Here is a 6,555-nt window from a genome sequence, read left to right as displayed (position 1 = left end):
CCACCTGAGTACAACACAGTGTCTGCTCCCAGCTTGGAGCATCCCCGCTCCAGGATGTGATGGAGCAGATCTACACCTGCACTGCCTTCACTCACGGGAGCAGTGTCCCTCCTCACTGACAATGTGCATCCCAGAACACACAGAATGGGATGACACTGAACAGGAAAATCTGCTTAAGAGCACTGTCCAAAGGGCCAGACCTGAGCTAGTCAGAAGCACAAGTCCCCTGACTGGTTAACAGCTTGGACAGCCACAGTCTCCACATCATCCAAATTGCTCTACAAATCTTATGCAGATTTGTCACACCTGTAGTTATTTCAGCAGTATTCACTAGTGCTGCCAGTGTAGATGCAGCTACTGAGTGCACTCCACAGGTTTGAGATGCTGCATCTTTCAGATCCTAAGAAACCCCTGTTACCTGGAATGTAGCAGCAAAACAGACCATCTTCATGATGATTATCACAACCTTCATTCCATTATCTTGTATTACAGACATCCTTTAATATTTTTTGAAGTCAAAATTATTAGCTTTGACATTTCCAAACGATTGTGTCACTTTGTTTCTGTCAGAGCTACTCAGAATAATAAATTTCCAGAAAACCTCGATTTTCCTACAATAGGATTTCTCAGCTAATCACAAATGAACTGACATATTTTTCCACTCCTCGTTGTCATCTCTTACCACAGATGAAAACTCAGTCCCTGAGCTTTGCTAAATGCTTTTCTCTCCATTCAGGGACACAGCTTGAACTTCTAAAACGCATGCAGCAGCAAGTAACATTTAACTATGTTATTTTAGCCACTCTTTCCAGCACAGTCTTGTGTCCTCCTGCTGTGCCTCAGCTCCTGCCCCCTCTCCCAGAGCTGCTTCAGATAATGCAGTGCTCTCCATCTGGTGAGGAGTGTAGGTCAGGGTGGGAAGGGAGCTACATTCCCCTTTTCCCATTTTTCACTCTTTTGCCTCCCCTGCAAAGCACACTAACAAAACCACACATGGAAAATCACTGGTGAAGGAAAATGAGGTAGAAGGCCCTTGGGAAGAAGTCAGGCATTTGGGAAAAGCGGTGAGGATATTTCAGCACCTTCAAAACCATCTCTTATAATCAGACTAAAGCTAACAGAGTCTGGTTTGATAGGGAAGGAAGGAAAGCACAACTTCCATCCAAATGTCATTGATCCTTGGCCATCCAGCAAAATAAAACAGCACCATGCCAGGAGGTAGGGATGTTGAGATATTTGTGTGCTTGGTGTCAGAAAAGGTGAACATTCACCTACTTCAACAGGCAAAATAATTGGGGGAAAAAATTTTGCCAAAAGTTAAAAGATGAAAGGCTCTAAATTTCTTTTTGAATTTTCTGAAATCCTGAAAGCAGAGCAGAAGACTATGCAAAAAACCCACAGAAAACCAAAACCAAAACCAAAACCAAACCCCATCCCCCTAAAAAACCAAACCAAAAACCCAACTAAAGCAGGAAAGAACACCTACATCATGGTCAAATACACAATAAAGCAAGAAATCCCCCTCAGCCAGTACCCAACAGTAGAGACAACTAATTATTAACATGCTTATGAAGTTAGTAAAGAACAGTTTAATTACAGATTTTTGTCAAATCTCTCGGGCAACCCGTCTTTCAATTTTGTTGCTGAGTTGTGCAATCATAACTTTAATTAATATTCTTTAGATGGCTCCTTGTTAAACAAGAAATTGAAACACCACAAGTAAGAGCAACTCTAAATGATACTATTAGCTGTGCAGCAATTATGCTAATAGGCATTGCTGCACTGTAAATCTTCCCAAAATTTGGGAAATAAAAGAAATTGTTTGTGGTTGCTCCATCAGACATATGGCAGTCATTTGGGTTCAAGAAGGTGAGAGACGGGTGAGAACTTGGTTTGTGTTCAGATCTTAGGGGGGCTTGTAACTTTTTTTTTAGTTTGCAATGCCAAACTAAGGTGGGATGAGATACTGCCAGTTTTTCCAGCTCCTCACAAGGCTGGTGTTGAGCTGGACTATCCCATCAAGAGAAAATACAATTAGACTTGAAACACATGAAAACAATACCATATATAAGGTTCAGTAGTTTCCTTAATGGAATGGAAATGTTTTAGAGTTTACTACATGTAGGTGCATAAATTTTCTCCACGTGCTCTTTAAATTTTGAGTACAGTGAAGATGACGCTGAGATTGTTCAAATTACAGTGTAGCCATCCTGGTAAAATTAACCTTTCATAGAAAATAAACAGCCCAGACTTCATCAGCTGTGCTCAAATAAATTATAATGAACATTTTTAAGCCTCCTGTGCATCTGTCTTCAAAAAATAGACTACAAAAATAGTGACATGTGAAGACCAAAAGTCTTGCAAATTGTGCCCAACCGCAACATTGCATGTAGATAGCATATCAGACTCTGCTTGTGTCCAGTTTAAAATCCTTTGATCAATAAAATTTACCCATTAAAAAAAAAAAAAATCCCATATGGAGTCAACTGCTGATACTCATGACAGAAATCCTTGAAGAAGGCAGATTCTGTAACAAGCAGCACTCACAGAAAAAAACCCAAAATGAATAAAATGCTTTTAGATTTTATTCCTTCGCTGCTATGACTGAAAACACTCAACCAAAAGGAAAAAAAAAATTTTTTTCAATATGTAAAATACATTTTTGTATAAAAAATAATGCACCAACACTTTATTACACACACAGATTCCTCCCTTTTCAAAACTCTGGGTACTCTTCCCTTTCAGAAACCAGGTTCTGCCCTGACCCTTTCATGAAGTTCACTCCTCACCTTTACAACCAGAGAGAGACAGAGCAAGGAAATACTCCTTTGGAAAACTTCCTCCACCTATTGGCACAGCAGTTAAACCACCTGACTTACAGAATCACAGAATTAACAGGTTGGAAAAGACCTTTGAGATCATCAAAACTTCCTCCTGATGCTGTTACTCTTAGAGGAAAAAGAGACTTTAAGAAGTTGGATACAGACATTCAGTGAAAGATAGGGATAAATCTGAAAAAGAGGCTGTTTAAAGCATGACATAATACTTTAATTTTTCGAATTTAACTATATGGGCAGGTTAAGTAAAAGTTCTAGTCAGATTCCACATTAACACAGGTATCTATCTCCCTCTACACCCAAATTCCACAAATTGATGTCTCTGCCACGGCATCTTGATCTGATTTTCATGGTTTTCTTGCCTTTCTTATGCTGCTGTGTTTCTCCTCAGTTGTGATCTGGGCCAATTTTCCCCATGGTGTTTAGATACTTAAATACTCATGGAAGACTTTGAAAGACACTTTGACACTTAACATTGATAAAAATCTGCTTTCCTGTAACTATACTATCAGAATAGATAGGAGCTTCCTACACAGCTTTTATTGCAAAAATGGTGGGTTCTCATGTGTGCTGTGGACTGTGGTTGTTTTGTGCCACCTGTATTTTCTGAGCCCTTGGTTTTAGACATGAATATGCCTTTTGTATTAGCCTATAGCCACTGCTTCTGGAGTTACCGCTTTGTATACATCATCTGAATTCCTTTCTGCAGTAGTGATTATTCTGAATCACAACAGAGATTTGCTACATGAAAAAAACCTCCTGCTCACTCACAGAAAACAGACCAGCTGTTAGAAAAGTAATTGGTTTTCAACCCTCTTTTAATTAAAGAGAATGGCTGGGGGGAAAATCATGTCAGAAAGACACGGGAAATCAAAATAAGACGTCACGAAAGAACTAAGTCCTGGAGAAAATGTAACAACATTTATTCAGATCATTATGATGCAGGGGAGATAACTACTGAGAGAAAAATCTGATATTGTGTGTGCATAGAATGGATAATTTAAAATAATTTATTTTTAAATAATTTTGTTTGGTTTTTTTTTTTAAAGCAGAATAACATCCCATTTACAGAAAAATAACTGCTTGCTTCAAGTTTCCATCCTTATACACCATGTACCTCCTAAAGGAAAAGCTCAAGATCTTAGAACTATCCATTGGAAATTTATTTCTAGGGAGCCAATGCTTTCTGATCCTTGACCCCAAACTTTAAAGATGGCTTCACCTGTTACACCAAATGCTCTACAAAGAATGCAGATCACAGATAGAAAAAAAATGGGGTGAACAACAGTGTTTATAGTGAGCTACAGCACAGCTCTCAAAGGGTAGTGCTGAGTATACTTGCATACAATCCTAAATATTATCCTTTTCATTTTACAAAGAGGAAACAAACCCACCAACCCTCTCCAAAACTAAATTTTTGCTTCATGTTTTTAGGCCAATCACTTTTTCAGAGCTTGTTGGTTCTTCCTGAGTACAGCCACAGGATCTGTGCCCCAACTTCTAATTGGGCACTGGAACTGGGGGCAACTGCACCCCATGGTGTGTGAGGGGATCAGAGGCTAAATCCTGGTCCTGGGTGGCTCCTTTACTTTTTTTCCTTCTTTTTAAAGTAGTTCAAGAGCCAAGTCTATTTTGTGCTTCCTCATACTGGGCTGTCAGTAAGTAGAGCTAAAGGCAAAAATGTCTTAAGAATCATCACTTCTTTCATTTATGGAAGAAAAAATATAGTTAAAACACAAGGAGTGTTTTTAGAATTTAATTGCTAAACTTACATTTACATAATTGAGTAGAAATTAGATTTTGAGAAAGTTCTTGGAACTTTCACTTACTTAAAGAGAACAGTGATGCCTTGAATATTAAATTCTGCTCCTCAAAAGATCCTAAATGGATTTGTGTGCCTGGGGAATTTGAACCCTGTTACACATAATGCCTTTTCAAATGCTGCTCTATGCCTAACTGGAGATTATGGAGCTTAACTCTAAACACCATTTGTTTCCAACATTTGGGTTTCAATTGTGATTAATTTTTTAAAAATAATTATATACGCACAGCATGATTTATAGGTATTACTGTGAAGATCACCTCAGCAGAGGGTTGAATCACAGTTTTGATGCAATTAACTCCAGACTCTGAGGCACATCAGCAGGCCAGCCTGAGGCATCTCCAGACTCCTAGGTCTGCATCCTTCACCTAACACATAATGGAAAGAAAAAAACCCTAAACATTTCAGTTAGTCTGCATAGTTTGTAATTGTGCAAAAATCAGCACAAGTGCACAGGTGCAAGTAGTGATTCCTTTCTCCAAAGTACATTCCCTGAAAAGCACATAGAAATATGAAAACTTACATATTTTAAAGTCTGGTAGGATTTTAGGGAAAATAAGGTGTATTTATATTCTCCTCCTCTTCTGGCCTTCTGATTAAAACAATCAGATGTTTTAAGCCCCACATACACTCATTAAACCAGGACCTCAAACAGCATTTATTAAAATCTTATTAGGATTGGCCTTTCTGAAATTGTGATACACATTTTCTTTTAATTTCACTGCAGATATTACTTACCAGGAAAAGGCTTGGCAATGATGAGAGATCCTGGGAGAATATTCAAGAGAGAATCATGATGATTACTACAAGTGCTGGCTTTATATTTGTAGGAAAACATGGATACTCTCCATTTTACCAACTTGGTGCTCTATGTTCTAAACTGTACAGGAGTTTTTCCTATTTCATTTTAGCATATTAAAGTTAAATATTTTACGTGTGTGCACAGCAGATTGCACAACTATACACTTCAGCTAACCTGCTTCTTATTAAAAAGCTGAAGCAAACATAGATCATCCCTTTCAAATAAAACATGGGAATTTTCTTTTCTAGACCATCTAGAAAGAAAACCACTGTCACCAGAACAGTCTAGTTCTGTTTACCTAACAACTAGATGGCAAAAACTTTTCAATGGTCATGCATTCAGTACCTGTTCTCCTCCCACTTTTGCTACTGAAAACATCAGGGCTGCAGAACCATAAACATAAACTTCAAATGTCAAAGACATTGTTCATAACCCTCTCAACACGTTTTCTTTGTATCTCACTCTGCACCTTGTCAGGCTGAATGCTGAACTCAAAATGTTTGTTCAGTTAAGGCAAAAAGCCAGAAACCTCATTGCTTGGGATTTAGTTCATTTGCACCCAATCAACACAATGTTGTTGTGGAACATTTATTACACTATTTGCTAGACAAGCACCTTTTCTTGTGGTCATGGACCATATTAGTATCCCCAAGTAATAAAATAAATGAGAAATGAACATTTAAGAAGCAGTTTGGTGCAATACACAGAGATCAAGAGCAGATGTAGGAAATATGGAGGATAATCTCCAAATTTAACTGCACCTGTGGATAGTGCTGAGCTTCTTAAGAACTACAGGTATGAAATATTTCAACAGATGAAGTGACACTATTGCTGTCCAAATTGCACACTGATATTGTATGGCAATACCTTCTCCTTGAGCAAATAAACATATACAAGCCTCTATAGCTAAGAGGGAATGGAACTTCTGCCCAGGGCTGCTAAGTTTCCAAAGTACTTTTGCCAGATATTATATATATATATATATATATATATATATATATATGTATGTACATACACATACACATATAAAAATTTACTGCTGCAGTAATAGCTAAACTTAAATTTCTGATAAAAATCTTGCTTGGCACATAGTG

General features: G+C 37.9%; 1 protein-coding gene across 1 annotated transcript in view; it reads right to left on the bottom strand.

Annotated features, from left to right (window-relative positions):
* NUDT9 (nudix hydrolase 9) overlaps positions 1-6,555 on the bottom strand; it is a 196,530-nt gene that overhangs the window by 94,387 nt on the left and 95,588 nt on the right. The window lies entirely within an intron of this gene.

This window comes from Oenanthe melanoleuca, chromosome 4 (genome assembly GCF_029582105.1).
Source record: "Oenanthe melanoleuca isolate GR-GAL-2019-014 chromosome 4, OMel1.0, whole genome shotgun sequence".
NCBI lineage: Eukaryota > Metazoa > Chordata > Aves > Passeriformes > Muscicapidae > Oenanthe > Oenanthe melanoleuca.
The sequence above is the reverse complement of the archived record's forward strand: the minus strand, read 5'-3'. Positions and strand labels throughout refer to the sequence as shown.